Raw genomic sequence first — 18,384 nt, forward strand, 5'->3', positions numbered from 1 at the left:
GCAACACAGACAGTATGCAGCACACTGCAGCAAACTCTTTAAACATTCAATAAAAGACAGTGATCCTCCTACCTTGTTTAGCCCTGTCTATTCGGCACATTCCCAACGGGAACAGGAACATCTGATATAAACAAACAGCCATATCTTTCCCATCGCATCATGGTAAGTCATTCTCAAATGAAACGATAAGCAGCCTGTAATTTTCCTCCTCCACCCCCCACCTCAGAAAGCCTTGTGCCTTATCTGGGGATTTTTCCTCAGATGATGAAGCAAAGAGCCTAAACTCTGTTGCTGAAAGACTGCAGCCCTTCCTTCTCCCAGGGCCCTCCCAGCATATGGCAGCCAATCACACCCAGCTTCGTCAGCCTTATGCTCTCAAACCGATCCTAACGGGATGATTGACACAGCAACACAGCACTTCTAATGTGTAAAAACAATGCATCCATACTGATGAACCAGGAATTTCCCTCACGCAGGGAAGGAGTTTTACCGGCACGATAAAGCAATACCTCCATGAAATAACATACACAGCAAAAGCAAAGAACTCCCTTCCCCTCCACTGCAACAGCATCTACACCATGTCTTCTTGCACAAGGATTTTCAAAGCTTTTGCTAATTGTAAACGCGTGCACAAACAATGTTTCCAGAACTGCGGAACTGCAGGGATGCCGTTTTGCTTGTAAAGGTGAGCTGTGCACCATAAACCAAACAATCTAGCCTTTATTTATAACATGCAGCCAAAACCCACTCCAATCCAGGCAGTAATATTTTAATGCTGCATAATCTTATGAGCAGTATTTGCATTTAACAGCAACACATGCATAATGTCTTTCCGAATATTCGAGACTAGTTGTTAGGGACTGCAGGTACGGGATGCTTCTCGATGAAAACATAATCTGTACAATGGTGTTTTAATATCCTTGGCAGACAAATCACATCAGCAGCATCTAAACTACGGTTCGGGTGATTAGCTTACCACTGATGCTCATTTGTATCAAGGCTCTGGCATGAGGACTATGATACCAATTGCCATTTTCAAGTCAAACTGTGGGCAGCTTGACACGTTTGGTACTCACAGTCTGCTGTCGATCACTTTTCCCCACAAATTTTGCTGAAGTTTTCTCAAACAGGAGAACAAGCAGGCAAGGATTATTGAAAGAGAGTTGCAAATAAAAAAAATATCAAAAAGGAGGTTAAGCTGAAAGTCAATCTTTATCCAGAGAAGGGTAAAGATTGCAGTATAATACTACTTTGGATAGCATTTAGGCAATTCAAGCCATTAAATTAAAAAAAAAAAAAAAAAACCACAACAACTGTAAAATGTGTTTAAAATTCCACTAAAAGTTTAGAAATATGAATAGACAAGAGGAAAACAAAGCTCTCATTCACTGGCAGCTCTGTCCCAAGGCCCCATTGTTTCTTATGGACTGTTTTGCATATTATAAACATGGCTTCCCAAAAATCTATTATTCCTCTATCCCACAAGCAAAAACCCTCCTCTGGGCTCCACCATCTCCCACTCAATTTGCTAAAACCCTCCTCTCTCTGGCACAGCTGAAATGTGCTCTTACCAGCCAGCCCCTACTCCCTGCTCAATCACCCCCTTCACTCTGCTCTATTTTGCCCTATATATATATCTCTCTCTCTCTCTCAAAAACAACCCCAACCAAAACCCCAAATAGTTGATTCTGATGGGTCTTGAAAGACCCCAGGGACAGGGGTGGTGATGCCATTTGTTATTAAGATGACCAGTCCGTATTTTCTACATCCTTTTAACTTTGCCAATCTCGAGCTGCCCGTGTTAAAAATTTTCCATGCTGGACATCTGCTGCAGGATTTATTTACTTTTCTGCCAAAACACAGTTTGCCCATTTCCGAGATAGCCAAGACAAAAACATGTTGCTCTGCTACCCTTGTAACTCACTCACTGGGGAGCTCTGGCTCTCCTGCCCATGTCGGGGCAGTCTGAAATTTGGCAGAGTGCTGATCCCTAGCTTTTTCAGTTGTTTTTCTTTGCTAAACCAAGGCTATGTTTTTTTGTTATACTTATGAAAATATTTTCCTATTTGTGGAAGCTTTAAAACCTGCTAGAATTCAGCTGACACACACCATCTCTCCAATTCTTTTCCTGATCCCTACAGTGCAAACCTCAGAAAACGTTCTGCAGTAAGCGTCCACCACCTCCTCCGTCCGTCTGTCCGTATGCGGCTGGAAAAGCACCAGCCCCACAGTGCGACTGAGCATGTAATGGGCTCAAGTTACAGGAGATTAGCAGGATTTCCCCTGTAACTGCTGCTCCCATCTGCCAGAGACCAGACATTGGAGCTGACAGCAGGAAGACAACCTTGCCTGTTGCTCTCATGACCCTTCGGCTAGTGCCCCACGGACATGCAGGAGACAAGCCCTCAAGAGCGCACTGCAAAGGGGGTATGAGAAAGGTCAGGTGGACCAAAACGTGACATGAAGCTGAGCAGAAGAGGAAGAGAGAGAGATGAGAGGGAAAGGGAGGAAGAGATGCAAGAGCCAGAGTCTGGAAATCCTGGGTCTGCTTGAGCAGAAGGCTACAACAAGGAAGAAGACGGTGCCCAAGCCTGACAAGGAGCTGGGGGGAGTAAGTGGCACAGTCACCACCAGCCAACAGGCGCCAGCCACCCTCCACATGGACAATGTCTATGTTCCTAGTGCAACAGAAGCTTTTGTGGTCCGTTAGTTTGCTTCTAGAGGGAGAAAACTTTCAAGTTACGTCCAAAAATATCCAAACACACAACACAAAAAACCCAACAAAACCACCACAAACAACCCAAACAAACCCCACAAACCCAAGACAAGTCACCAACACAACGCCCTGACAGGCGAGGGTTCAGCACTGCCTGCACAACCATATTTCAGCACCACCGCTTCACAGCACATAGATCAGTGCTCAACCACTGCAGAGCTTCAATTGCAGTCAAACAGGGTTGAGGTGTTCCCAGATATCATTCCTAGGATTCTTGAATTATGAACACAAAACTATCAGTCATGAGGCCCTCCCAGCTCCTCATGTGGATTATTACCTTTTACTTCCTCCCTTGCCAAAGGATCAGAAGCCACTCAACTCAATAGGGCATGCTGAAAACAAATCACGTCACATTTGTGAACCCTTCGGTCAGGCCAATCAAAAAGCTCAATAGAAAATGTACAATCTTTCTCAAAAATGGCATTCGAGTAGTGTGCAAAAAATAAGGCATGAGCTCACAGACTGAAGAAAATGATTTTAAAAATACCTGCTCTGTACATTGAGGAGTGTCCATGTGCCCATTCATTTTTCGCATCAGTTACAAAGAAAAAGGCCAGGATTTCAGTTTTCAGGCCAACTTCTACAATCATATTATATATTTAATTTCAAAATGACATCCTCTTAGAGAAGCTGAGAAATTCAGATGTCAAGCACAACAAAGAATAACAAATAAAGGTAAATTCTCAACTCAGAAAATGCCATCTGCTCTGCTTGACATGCTCCTATAATTAATGAATCAAGGGGAAAATGCTGCTAAAGGTGACTATTATAGATAGTTTTCTGATAAAACTTCTGAAGAAAAGTGGACTATTTTGGAAGTAATAAAGAGGAAGAGAACTGGAACACTCAGAACCTGCACAGCCATTTTTTCCTTCTTAGCTCTTGAATCATACTGATTAGGTCTAATCCCAGAAACAACAAAATGTCTCAATTTAAAGGGAGTTTTGCAAGAAGCACGAAATATATATAATACTAACATTGAAGGCACCAAGCAACTTATGTGACATTTAGTATAGAAGGAATATGATTTTGAGCCTTGCGTAGATGACCTATGGCAACAGTAACATTTTGGCAAGTTCAGCAAGGGCAAGCAGAACTTTGAAACTATTTCCTATGTCACTAATAGATTTCTCCTGTAGTAACTTTTGCTGCTACCAGCAAAATTCAGCCTTGGTAGCTATGGTCTGAATGACAGCATAAAGAAAAGTCTAGGTGGCTGCCAAGATTTTAAAACTAGGCATCTAGAGCTATTCATGTGTAATACTGATGCCAGCTTTTGCAAAATACCTCACTCTCTCTTAGGGCTGAAGTGATGGTAGAAATTATTGTAAGTTACAAAAGTAAACAGTAATGCCAAAATTCAAATTACTAACTGGAAGCAGGTATGCTGTACTGAAAGGACACTTCTATGTCTAATTTTGGTTTTAAAATATACTTATCAGAAGAACTTTAATTCCAGGATTCCAATTGTTTTAACTTCCTAGCACCCAGACATCCCAACATCTCCCTAACCAAAGAAAACTGGACATGAAAACAGACTATACTATTTCCATCATATATGCTGAGAGAAATATGAAATGAAAACACACCACTGAAGCAAGCACATATTCAAGTTACGTGTTAGGATTCAATCTTACCAAAATTAAGGTGGCTTCTGGAGGTTTTCCAAATCCCCTCTCCTTCCGCTGGTTGCACAAGGAATTTAAGCCATGTCTAAACCGTGAGATCCAAACACATGGGTTCACGCACACATCCAGTCTGCATCCTGACTTTATTTTGGGATAACACCAACTCCCCATCAGAATGAAAACTGAGTACTCATGCACCATGCCTTCTCACAGGGTGGTTCCAATTGGAAAGGGTGCTGCAGGCACCAGCCAGAGGAGAGCTGCAGTACACTCCAACCAGGCTTTGTAACTGAACATTTGAGACACATATCCTGGGTGCCGTGGAGAGCTGAGCTGCCTCTGGATTGTAGCCTTATGCACTTAGCTTGAAATATATTTGACCAAATATAAACAACCACATCTCACTGAGTCACTCTACTCCCCCTCTCTCTTTATAGCCACTGAAGAGAAATAGGCATTTGTGGGCTGTGATTCATCCTATCCCAAAGTAGCTATTCTAAGAGATTCCATCATATCCTAAAAGCATCTGTGTGTCTCTGCCGGTTACCTGAGATGGTCACTCTTAGGCTCCTTCTATCATGTCTTTCATTAAACATATAAGAAGCTTTATTAGGAACATAAATATTTAGACGCTTAACTCACATGCATTGGATAGCACTTTCAATTTCCAAACTCATTTAAAATAACTGAAGACATTAACATATAGCTAAAGAACACCTGTATTTTGACAATGTACAGTTACAGCTTTGGTGTAAATCTTCAGCTTGCCATAAGCATGTTTCAGCTATGTTACTATATAAGCTACATAAGCTTGTTCTCTAAGCTATGCTGAACATGTTCCAGTTTTTTTTTTCCCTAACTGAACATCAGTGTTGCACTCACTCGAGCCTTCCTCCTCTGAACAACTGATTGACACCAAATTAACCTAAGAGGAGTAGGACTGGGATCCCCCTGATTTTGGTTTTGGAGGGAGGCATTTTTGGGAGGAGAGAAGATTGATAAAACAACCGATATCTTGCTGACTCTGTCTACATAAACTAGGTAATATAAACTGGCAAAATAATAAGCTAGATAAAATAAACTGGCCTGTATTGCCTTACTCTTAGAACACGACTTATGCAAAAGGTTTTTTTCAGGAAAGTGATCCTATTTTTCTTCATGACAGCTGAAAAAAAAAAAAAAAGCTGTTTGCAGTTTGCTGATCTGAAATACCAAATCACGGCAGTATTAAACCATTAACACTTAAATTTGTCATCCAAATGCAGACATTTAGTGTCTTCGTAGAGGCCCTAGGGAATTCCTGTTGGCCTCCAGTGGCCACCACTGGAAAGACTGGGCTACTGGTATGTCTCATCTTATGTCTGACAGCCCCATGCAGATGTCCCAGATATAAAATTGTTTAGTGTCATTTTAGATGCCATATATATAGGTACGTGTCTCTGTTCAAAAATGTAAACCATCTCCTCGATACATATCAGAATAGATCTTCCCAACTCTTCTAGCAGAATGTAAAAGGGTTACATAGAAACCAAAATCCTTTATTTTCAGCTGCTGAACCCTACTCAGAATAGACGTTTTAAGAATCACAAGGAATCACAGGATAAAAGCACAAGCACTATTTAAGCCAGCAACATATATCATAAATTTAAGATAAATACTTCTCTTTGCTAACTGACTTCATGTTACCCTATTTTGTTCAGCATCTGCCATAACCAGGGAATTATGTGATTGAAGTCTCCCAAGCCTCTCACTCCAGCTGAAACAAACACCAAATGCTTAAGCCTTCACAAAAATGTATTTTCAATCTATGTGGTTATGAAGAATACTTTCCAAATGTGTGAAATTAAGAAGAAAGCAAGTGTTCTACCCTTTAGTCTTTAATACCCAGTTGGAAACAATGAGAAGGTGTAAACTGCCACTATTGACTAATGCCTAAATTATCTTTAGTGAGACCCCTGTGTATTGGGAAGTTCTTCCACTGCTGATAAAAACATGCTCCTTCCTCCTCAGATCCCTCCATGACTAATTTCCTCCATAGCTATTGTTCTGGCCTCAGATTTGGAGTAGCTCCTATTCAAACCCACAACAGGAGGAAACCATTTGATAAATCACCTTTTCAGAGAACCTACTAGCCTCAGCCACAAAGTCACACAGGCAAGGAAAATCCTCTTGTGTTTCAGGGAGCATAGATGGAGGATGCATATACTATATTCTACCCTTTATCCTGAGAATTTGCTGGCTTCACACAATAGCCAACTTACTGGGGAACAAGATTTGCCCTTTAAAAAGTTCCCAGATTATCAAAAATAATACTTCACATAACTGCATGAGAAAAATATTCTAATGACATTTTCTGCAGGTAAAACAAGGTGGGGGGTTTTTTAATCTCCTACAAAGCTTCAGTTACCAGCCTCTAATGTATCCGAGATTCTGCATATAATTCAAGCAATGGCAGAAAATAATAAATTGTCAGACCAGTGATGTAATGAGGACTCTAATTATCCTTTGAATCCAAAAGTTCTGTTTTATTACTCCATTCTAAACCCAAAGGAAAAATGATGCCACTGAAACTAAGCTACATTTTGAATTTTTCCCATCTTCAATTAGCACAAAAATAAATCAGGGCAGTCTAATTCATTAAAATTATCCTGTTGGTTTTGCACACATACAGGTGTAAAACACTCCATTGCTATTTAACAGGTGACGCTAGCTCCTGTTTCCCTGCAAGCTGCCACTTAACAGCCCAAGTCTGTAGGGTATATGCTCAGGGGCATGCAGCAAAATCAGCAAGCAATCTCTACCGTAAGCAGAGAAAATAGGCTCCAGGAGACTTCACAGAAAATGAGAGCCAATTGGATAATTTTTGTTTTTTAAAATCAGTAAGAGCAGGATTCAATTCCTCACCCTTTTACAGCAATTAATAACCTGCACATGTAAGAGCAGAGGACTCCATATAATTAACAAAGAATTACTTTGGCAAGGAGGGAAGGCCTGGAGTATGTAAGTACAGGGTTTTATTTCTTTCTGTGAAGTATGGATGATAGGTAGGAGAAAGCTATGCCAAGTGAAAACAACGAGGTGGTTGGTGACAGCCAACATGGCTTCACTAAGGGGAAATCCTGCCTGACCAATTTGGTGGCCTTCTATGATGGAGCCACGGAACTGATGGACAGCGGCAGAGCAGTTGATGTCATCTACCTGGACTTGTGCAAAGCGTTTGACACTGTCCCGCATGACATCCTTGTCTCTAAATTGGAGAGACATCAATTTGATAGATGGACCACTCGGTGGATAAAAAACTGGCTCGATGGCCGCACGCAAAGAGTTGTGGTAAATGGCTCGATGTCCAGTTGGAAACCTGTAACGAGTGGTGTCCCTCAGGGATCGGTGTTGGGACCGGTCCTGTTCAACATCTTTGTCGGCGACATGGACAGTGGGATTGAGTGCGCCCTCAGCAAGTTTGCCGATGACACCAAGCTGTGTGGTTCGGTTGATATGCTGGAGGGAAGGGATGCCATCCAGAGGGACCTTGACACGCTTGTGAGGTGGGCCGATGCCAACCTTATGAAGTTTAACCAAGGCAAGTGCAAGGTCCTACATCTGGGTCGGGGCAACCCCAGGCACTGCTACAGGCTGGGCAGAGAAGAGATTCAGAGCAGCCCTGCAGAAAAGGACTTGGGGGTGTTGGTTGACGAGAAGCTTAACATGAGCCGGCAGTGTGCGCTTGCAGCCCAGAAAGCCAACCGTATCCTGGGCTGCATCAAAAGAAGCGTGGCCAGCAGGTCGAAGGAGGTGATCCTGCCCCTCTACTCTGCTCTTGTGAGACCCCACTTGGAGTACTGCGTACAGTTCTGGTGTCCTCAACATAAAAAGGACATGGAGCTGTTGGAGCGAGTCCAGAGGAGGGCCACGAGGATGATAAGAGGGCTGGAGCACCTCCCATATGAAGACAGGCTGAGAAAGTTGGGGCTGTTCAGCCTGGAGAAGAGAAGGCTGCGTGGTGACCTCATAGCAGCCTTCCAGTATCTGAAGGGGGTCTACAAGGATGCTGGGGAGGGACTCTTCCTTAGGGACTGTAGTGGTAGGACAAGGGGTAATGGGTTCAAACTTAAACAGAGGAAGTTTAGATTAGATATAAGGAAGAAGTTCTTTACAGTGAGGGTGGTGAAGCACTGGAATGGGTTGCCCAGGGAGGTTGTGGATGCTCCATCCCTGGCGGTGTTCAAGGCCAGGTTGGACAGAGCCTTGAGCCACATGGTTTAGGGCAAGGTGTCCCTGCCCATGGCAGGGGGGTTGGAACTAGATGATCTTAAGGTCCTTTCCAACCCTTACGATTCTATGATTCTATGATTCTATGAACTGCTGGCAAGCAACTAGTCTTCTGGTTTGCAGGCAGCTCTGTTTTGTGAAGTCTATGAGTTTGTGTTCACATAGGCAAGCTTTTCTTTAAACATCACGTACATGCATTCAAACAGTTAGGACTTTTGCACCAAATTTCCATTTCCACCTCAAAAGAGGTTGTTTTGTTTCAGCTCGCTCTCCAGTTCCTGCAAAGTGCCGGGAATGCTTTTATTTGTATAATGTTTTTAAACATTGCTTGTGGATCTTTGCCTAATTACTCTGCCACATAAGACTATATACATGATCCATGAACCTTCTTTTTTGCCAATGTCATGTAACAGAAACCAAAAAATTAAGTAGCTGTATACACAGGAAGAAAGAAGAATTGTTTTCACGCAGGAACAATAAGCAAACAAGAGTAACGAAGAGCAAGAAACAAGGTCCTCTAGCATAAGCATTAGGTGTGGGATAAAACGGCATCCAAAAGCCTGATCTCTGCCGACAGCATGTTTCAAGCAGCACATGTCAAGATTTAATCCTGCCACCTCAAAAATTAAGTACATTTCAGAAAGAATGCCTCAAAAAATCAAACCACATACAGGACTTCATTCACCAATGGTGCAAACATAGAACAGAGAGTTTATTTGCAGGAAAAAAAAAAAGTCTGTAAGCAGACAGCATCCAGCTTTCTAACACTCTTCTGTACTTTTCTCTGACTCTCCTCTTCCTCTACCCCATCCCCCCCCCAAAAAAGTGATATAAAATTGACAAAGCCATTCATTTAGCTATTCCCCCAATACCAACTCTAATAATAACAAAACATGGGCACTAATACATATTAATATAGCCAAATTAAGCCTTTGGCTCACTTCAATACAGTACTAGGCAAAGGGGACTGCAGAGGAAAAGCACAATATGAAGATTACACAGACCTTTTGCTGTGGGGTATTTAGGATTATGACCTTAACAACATAAAGCAAATTTCACTCAGTTCACCTGCCTTCTTGGCAACTGAAATGCCACTTCATCCCCTGAAGCCATCTTTGGCAGCCCCCCAAGGAGGGGTTTGCCTGTTTGGGTAGTATTAACCATCTGCCCCTTCCCCTGGGCTGGGTGAGACCAAAAGAAACCTGTTGACAAAAATAACCTGCAGGTCTTCAGGTCATAAACACTTAGGCCAACAATATCAATCTTGGTATTGGTCATCAAAGCATTATTGTATGAACTACAAAAGATGTACTGAGGACATGAAATTAAGTTTACCACCAAGCATCAACTGATCAGCTCAGTTCAAAATTGTCTACAAAACTCTTTATTTTGGAGGTTATCTGAGCCTAGAAACCTTGGAAGAAACCTCTGGAGGTTACCTAGACAAACTTCTGACTCAAAACAAGACTATCACCAATAGCAGATCAGATCAGCAGTGGCTTGGCCTTGATGAGCCCCGAGAAGCTCTGAGGATAGATACTAGCTTCTCTGGATGACCTGCTGCAGCACTGCACTACTTTCCTAGTAACAAGATTTTCCCCAAAGTCCAACCTGAATCTCCAAATCAACAATTTGCTGGCATTGCCCCTTACTGCCATCTGGCACTACTATGTAGAGTTTGGCCCTATGATCTTCATAACCACCCTCTAGTAGCTGTAAAAAGCTACTGGATTGACCCTTGGCCTCCTTTTCATCCAACTAAAGAAGCCCAACTCTCTCAGCCTAGACCTCTATTCATAATATAGCTCTTCATGGGATCTAGACACAGCAACAGGACTTCAGCTGAACTAGAAGTACCGCCTTTGACAACAACAGTGACTGTGTGCTCAGTTTCCCAATGGTGAACTGAAAAGACTTCTAGTTTTATCTCTTCCCTTTACTGTGGGCAGCTTATATAAAGCAATATCACTCAAGTGTTTTGCATGTGCTGCTTTTGATTCTTCTTTGAACTGCTGACAGAGGGAGAGGTTAAAAGCTCTGGATCCTGTACAGAAAGGCCCACAGAATTTTAGACCTTACTGTTTCTCTCAGATATTTTGCATATCAAATACACTTCCATTTTACGAAGGTACCTATGACCAAGCCACCTAACAACAAAAAATTAAGTTACTAGTGCTTACTTTGCAGAAGAGCTCTTTATAGGTCCTTCAAAACCAAAAATTTAATGGGGACACTTCCAATTCTGGCCATCTCCAAGGATTTCTTTTTAAGACGATGTAACCTTAAGTTATACTTGCAGCTCAAAAAAACCCAAAGCCCAAACAAGAAAAAAAACCAAAACCAAAAAACAAAACACAAAAACCAGCAACAAAACCAACCCCAACCTTTAAGGATATCCCATTCATTCTGCTCCATTTTTTCAGTCTATTATGCAGAAAGCAACAAATAACTACAAACCCAGTGACAAAATCCAGCCTAAGTAAGCAAAGTGGAACTACAGCAGTTTCAGTCATTGCCCGTGTTTAGAAAACTCATTGTCTCAAACCTAAAAAGCCTTCTGCACAGTTCTACACAGACCTTTTCCCCCTTTTCAGTTTGATTCCAGCAGCAGGCTCCACCGGGGACTCGGCAGCAGCAAGGACCAGCTCTAGCAGGTTTGGCACTACCTGGTACCACGTAAGAAAAAGTGATTCAATCATCTTTGAAACTTATAAAGAAGAATGAGGTAAGCTTTCTAGAAAGCAAGAACAATGCTATAATAATCCTCCTGTCAGCCCCGGGGCCATCACCACAATTCAGATGACCAAACTGCTCTGCTGCTTCATGAGGGAGGAGTATTGAGCTCCACCCAGCTCCGGCCTCCAATTATTGCCACACTACTAGTCAAGAGGCCTCTATAGCTCAGAAAGCATATTGATTTTCTTTCCCTCTTCTAACTCACAATAGTGAGAACAAATTATTTCAAGAAAATGAGTGACTGAAGCCACCAACACCACCTCCTTCTGCCGGAATGCGCCTTAATCTTACCATTACGGCTACTACACCCTAACCCTTCCTCTCTACACTCCCACTGATCCCACCGGATGCATACCCAGGTCTAACCATTCCCAGGTTTCAACAGCTTACACCTCCCAGGAGGAGTCACAGGGTGTCCATGCCTCTCCCATGGCCCAGCAATTCGAATGGCACAGCCCTTTTCACCTGCCATGGTATAAACTGGAATGGGCTGTTCAAGGAATTAAGAAAAGAACCAGAGAAATCAGATACCTTCTAATAGCTGCAAGTAGCAGGAGAAATACAAACAAGAAGCAAAGAGCATAAAGCATTATGAAATTAAGTGAATGAATTGAGTAATGCAAGACCTACCTCTAACTGCCAATAGGCAATACACAATCCCAGGAGTGAAATACCTGATATGCATTGCATCACCCAAAGCTGTCCAGATGAGCTCTAAATCCCATGGTTTTTCCCTCCCCCCTCCATGATATGGAGTCAAAGACTCAGTCACAAGCAGATGGCAGGAAGCACTTTGTTCACCTGTTCTGCAAACATGATACCGAAAGTACCTCTAGTAAGGCATCTTTATTATATTCCATTAATCTGAAAAGCTAAAGCTAACATTTATTCACTTGAAGTCTGCAATAAACAAACAGCTTTAGGAAGGCTAGCACTAATACCCTATAATAGAAGGTAGCAGAATATCCCAGAATGATAAATCCTCGAATTTCAACAGATATGTTAGAAAGGCTGAACAGGCTGAAGTTCCCAAAACTCATCTTTTCATGTTTTGTATGAAAAGCCGGTTTCCTTATAGTCCCTTCAGCACCTCCACAGGTCAGCTCCAGTCCAACCTGCAAGTTGGTCATATTTTTGACCTGATGCTTGGCAGAGAAGCTGAAAATTAAGGCTATCACAATACTACTGCTGTTACAGAAAGAGCATCACCTCGTTCCAGCAAGTGAAAGAATGTTCAGTTTCCCAGTAACTAGAAAAAGCCTCAGTAGAGCAAAGATCAACTCCAAAGTCTTTCAGAGCTCACAAATGGCCAGCAGGATAAAGGCCCAGGGCTCAGGGAACCCCACACCAGCAATGATCAATGGCTGCTCCAGAAATACACCCCAAAACCACTTGGATGTTTTCAATGTCTCATCATACACACTCAGGGAAATTCCAGATTTGAGAATGGTAAATAAAGGCTGAAGTAATTAATGCATCAAAGCCTGTGCTAAGGCCTTCAATTCTCAGGGCCTACAACATCCATATAGACATACTGCACTGCAAGGAAATGCTCTGCTTCATTAAAACCTTGTGCTTTGGAAAGCCCTCCTGGGTAACAAAAATGCACATCACCCATACCCACCAACAGCTTATGCAACACAAGTTGAGCACATTTAGATACCCCAGTACCTTAAGAGTGACCTACTCAACCTAAGACAGTTGTTTTTTCTCTGAGACTGGTGAATTCAACCCATACTCCTTCTAATCTTAAATCATTAACAACATATTCAGAAGTTTCCTTCCTCCTTGAAAATAGTCCCACCACCGCTGAATAAACATGCCATGGATATACCATGCCATGGATATACCATCCCAAGCAATAAGTGGCTTGTGCCTAATTTCCCATTCCTGAAAAAGGTCGGTAACAACGCCAACTATTGGCTCACTTAAATATATGTAATGCTATAGACCAGGGACACGAAACTAAAGAGAGGGCATGGACCTTCCTATACTTAAAACTATCTCCCGTCAGAGGAGGTGTGAGCTGATATATACTCAACCTCTAAGACCTCTTTTTTAATACCACGAGGCATGAAATGTTTGTCTCTTTCCCGAGGGGACGGGAACACCTCACAAGGGTCCACAAAAATTCAATTAACAGTCTGGATCCTTCCTGTATAAACTAGGAGCAATGGGGAAACAAGCAGCAGCACAATCTAGCTGCAGTGGGAAGCTGCTCCCCCATCACTCAATCCTCCCCCTGTAGGGAGCTACAAAGCTCAATTCCCTCCTCACTACTTTCTAACATCAGCATCAAACCACCAGGTAAACCAGTCAGAAACAGTCTCAAATTCTGTCAATGTGGAGACACAACAGACCTATTTATCCTTCAGCCTGAGCAGCTGCAGCACCACCAAAACAAGGAGTAGCTGAAATTAAACCTAAACCTGAAATTTGGTGGTGAGCAGAGGAAGACTGTCAAGAGCTTGCAGCCACAGACAGACCCTGGTTTTGTGCTTTGAGATACATGATCCCAAGTGGTCATAAGTCAGCAGTATTTCTGGACTTTATACCTTCATACTGAAACATTACTCAATAACAGTGTTGCTGTCTCAGCTCTATCTAAGCAAAGAGTGTCCTGCATCTCCAGTAGGCTGCAGGCAGCTCATGAAACCTTCCAGTGCAGGAAATCTGATTACTCCAAAATGTGCTATGTCTTTCGCCAGTAATACAGCTGCATACCACCATCCTCCAGTCTTCCAGGCTGCATCCTCACAGTGCCCAAACACCTACCCACAGTCTTACAAGCTCTCTGTGGCCCCAATCCAGGGCAGCAGCAGGACTACCATGGGCTCTGCAGAAGAACAGTCCCCGACAGTCATCACTGTCATCAGCACCCAATGCTGCTGTGCAGCTGCAAGTCAAGATAAACTGTTGAGTTATTTCAATGCCTTAAGCTCTCAAGAGGTCTACTGTTCCTTCATACCTGCAGTTGACTGAGCCATACTGACTACATTTTAATTCCAACTTTAGCCGACTGTTTCGATACTGTGTTTCTCTGAGGCTGTAAGAAAATTGATTATGTCAAACCCAGTTATCGCAAATAATCCAACCACAATGATCAAGACAGCAAAAAGCACAAGGGAAATAGCAGCAGTAGAAAAGAAAGAGATTATTTTTGTTTTTAAAGGTTTATTCACCAGAAATGAGTGACTTGAAACTAAAAAGCATTTTTGATCAACACTCTTCCTTTCACTTCAATGACATTTTAATGAACACTTTCTAACTAGCTCTACTTACGTAAAGTTGCAAATGAACGTGGGAGAATACTGAAGAAAGGTAATGGGGGGGGAGGGGAAGAAAATGTCATCAGGCATTTTATTTCTTGTATGCCTCTGAGAAAATAAATAATAATTCGTCTGGGGAAAAGTTATCCAGCAAAGATCTGATTGCTAAAAGACATCTAGAAAGGAGTAACAAGTAAACCGAAAGAGTCTGAACTATGATAAAGGGACATGAAGAAAGATACAGTGATATCTGGAAGCCAGTTAGGTTACTTTGTTCTTCTGCAAAGATGAAGGTAGCATGTTCACATCTGCCCTAAGTACTTCAGCCCCAGAGAGCTAACAATAAACTGCCAGGAAAAAAAATTACAGAAGAGCAGTAAATGTGATTGCAGGACTGGCTGGAGCCATGTGAAGAGAGATTTCTACCCTGATAACTGACAGGATGAAAATACTTCTTCGATAACAGGTTTAAAATGGTTCATCGTTCTTAATTTCTGGTTTTACTGACAGATTGAACCAAATTCTGAAATCTTCCAGTAGAATCATGTTCAGACCTATGAGGGCCTATTAAAAGTGGGGAAAAGAAGGCAATATAAATAAGCAGACTGTTCATTCACCTAGCATAGCATGAGCTTCAGTGAGAACATGCCAAACCTAAATAAATTAGGCTGTACAATTTTACTCTGCAGTGTAAGAAGTAAAACAATCCTGCAGTGTTGCTGAGATTCCAAGAGCTACCCAGAGGATAGTGCAAAAACATCCAGCACCATCAGGCAGCAATGGGAATACCAATTTAATATGCTTTTACTTCTTCCTGCCATAAATTGCTAACAGAACTTTTTCCAGTGTCGTATAATAGAGCTTTTAACCCAAGAAAAAGCAAGACTATGGAGGTTCCAGAAATGGCAGTCATGCACCACTGGTGGCAGGATTTGCATACCTTTTGCTATGGTAGGTGTACCCCAGTTTAAGAATCCCTAGGTTAGTAGAAAAAATAGTCTATTTAGTACTGCACACTACGATTCTAGAGAATCTGCAACCAGCAGAGAAACTACAGAGCAGCTGTAGTAGAAGAGATGAAGATTTCACCCACCAAGTGTTAACTGCAAGTAGATTTTATTTTTAACCATCTTATGACAACTGTTATTCTGTAAAAGCCCAATTTAAGAAAATGATGCTCAAATGAAGATTTCAGCATCATAATCCCAAACACAACAAAGCCAAAGATTTGAGATTTCGGCAGGTTTGCTCATGTCTAAAAACAGGCCATTTCTTCAGAGAATGATAAAGGAGTGAAAGTTTCAGAGGGAAACTACGTTGAGGTGACACACAATGTCATCCACCCACTGATATGCACAATGCAGAAGTACCACTCCAGTGGTGACAGCAGGGATACCACCACAAAACAGCCTATCTCTTTGACTATCGGAAAACATTACCATACAGCCACTGTCCTGCAAGTTACCTTGCAGACAGACCAACACTAGTGCTAATCACCGCTATACCTCAATTTGCTATTCTGAATTTCACTTGCATGTGGGTAAGCCACAGCACACACCAGCAAATACAGCAAGTGCCAAAGACTGAATGTGCCCCATCTCGGAGCTCCAGCCTGTGTCTGGGGTTTTTGTTCCTTAGATCTCCAATGATCAACACTGGCTGGCACCCCACCACCTTATCATCACTGGAGGGAGAAACCACAGGGCTCTGCCCGGGGTTCATACACCCTCTAAAAGCGCACGAGATTGGCGCCACACAAAAGGCCCTTGTCCATAGTGGGAAGAATTACATGCCTTCCAGCAGCAGTATCAGCTCTACTGGATGTGTGCAAATAGCATTAATGCCAAATACAAATTTCGAGTTGGCATCACCGATGCTGAAGCAACTCAAAAACTGTGTGAAAGAAGCTTTCCGCTAGTCCTTGACAACAACTTCAGAGTGCTTCCTAGAAAAGTTTGAATACATATTCATCCCTAAGGCCTGCCACAGGTACCTTTTTCATTTGCACAGTGTGGTATGTGCACAAACGAAGGGGAAACGGAGGACAGATGGCTAAATCTATGTCTATTTACCAAGGTACGAATACCACATTAAAATCACAAGCACTGGGCCAAGTCACATGTCTAAAATTAATTACACTTCCGCTACTACCTACAAGTCCACGCTGCTTTAAAAATCTACAAGTCTGAACAAGATACGTCAGCGTGACATGATCACTTAAGTATATTAATCCCACATGGATATCCTCTGCAGCTGAATTAAAGGCACACAAGTTGCTCCGTGCTACTGTTCAAATACATATTCAGCAACATTACTGCTGCCTGTTCCCCTCCCAGCAGAAATGCAAATACGCCTAAGAGAAAGAGAAAACAAAACATCTGGAAACAGAAGCCTATAGGCAATGTTCTCGTGGCTCAAAAACTATATGTGTATATTCCAGGCATACAGAGACAAACCTACATGTACGTGCATACAAAGAATAAATATATAGGGTTTCTACACAAAAGTGGTAGTGAGAAAAACGTTTTGGGTTTTGTGGTTGGTTGTTTTGGGGGGGGGGGAGGGGGTTTAGTAAGAAAAATGTTTAATTTGTGACAGTTTTCCCTCCTGCCATGCTCACCTTCACGGGTGGCAATGCCCTCCTCGCCCCCAAACCTGCCCAGCGTTAATCCCTGCTGACCACAGTGAGCCGCGGCCGCAGTGCAGGGGGCATGAAGAGGGAGATGATTTAAGAGAAGCCGCCGGGGTGGCCCCAGCCCCCCGGAGCCCTTTTCCTTTTCCTTCCAGAAGTAACAAAAACTTAGGACTCCCGCTCGCTGCCGCTCCCCGCAAGCGCGCCGTGCCAAACGCTGAGTTAACAGAGCCATAAATCACCGCCGAACCAGATGCAGCGGGCAAGCAGCAGCGCCCGTCCTGCCCCGTCCCACGCCGCGGCGGCTCCCCCGGAGAAGCGAAAGGGAAACGGGCGGCGGGGGCAGGGGGCACCGGGACAAGTGCCAGGCTCGGGGCGCCTTCCCGGGGCGGCGGCGGCAGGACGAGGAGAGGCCGAGGCGGGCTCGGCCGCCGCCCGCCCAGGTGCAGCGGGACAGGCAGCGGCTCGGCCGAGCGCGCCCCGGCGGCCGCTCCCCGCGCAGGGAGGCGGCGCGGGCCGCCGCCGGGCTCCCCCGGGGCCGCTGGCACCGCCGCCGCCGCTCCTCCCCGGGGCGGCGGAGAAACCGAACTCCCGCCGCCGCGCACCCGCAACATCCCCGCGCGGCCCGGCCCCACGGCGGGGTGGGGTGGAGGAGAACGGACACGGAGGCGCCGCGGGACCCGCTATTCTCCCGCCGTGGCACCGCAGAGCGGGGGGCAGGCGACGGCGACGCGGGCAGCTGCCTTACCTCGGAGCGGGGCTCGGAGGAGTGCGGAGGGCACCCGCTTCTCCCACCCGAGCGGAGACGGCTCCGCGCAGCAGCTTGTCACCTCTCCCGCCGCGGCGGCGGCAGCTCCTCGCGTCGGGGCGGTCCAGCCCCTCCCTGCCGGAGCCGAGCGCCGCGCCGCACCGCCCCGGGGCCGGGCCGGGCCCGCCCGCCGCAGCCCGCACCGCCCCCCACGCCGGCACGGGCCGGGGCCGAGCGTTTCCTCCTCAAACAACGACAGTGGCGGCAGAGGGGCCGAAATAGTGAGTTGGAGGCTTCCTCAAACAAATATTGTTGTTCTGCTTCCT

At 44.2% G+C, this 18,384-nt stretch overlaps 1 protein-coding gene across 6 annotated transcripts in view; it reads right to left on the reverse strand.

Annotated features, from left to right (window-relative positions):
* The window catches only part of MBNL2 (muscleblind like splicing regulator 2), a 112,630-nt gene extending 94,451 nt beyond the window's left edge, over positions 1 to 18,179 (reverse strand). For 5 of the 6 annotated variants that reach the window (XM_030474940.1, XM_030474948.1, XM_030474927.1 and 2 more), the window contains exon 1: positions 18,059 to 18,179. The gene's annotated coding sequence lies outside the window, so the exon portion shown is untranslated. Of the gene's footprint in view, positions 1 to 72; positions 466 to 18,058 lie in introns of those variants that run through there. The other variant, XM_030474924.1, reaches the window with a different exon arrangement.
* Between the last annotated feature and the right edge of the window lie 205 nt (positions 18,180 to 18,384).

Source organism: Strigops habroptila, chromosome 2 (assembly GCF_004027225.2).
Source record: "Strigops habroptila isolate Jane chromosome 2, bStrHab1.2.pri, whole genome shotgun sequence".
NCBI classification, from domain to species: domain Eukaryota; kingdom Metazoa; phylum Chordata; class Aves; order Psittaciformes; family Psittacidae; genus Strigops; species Strigops habroptila.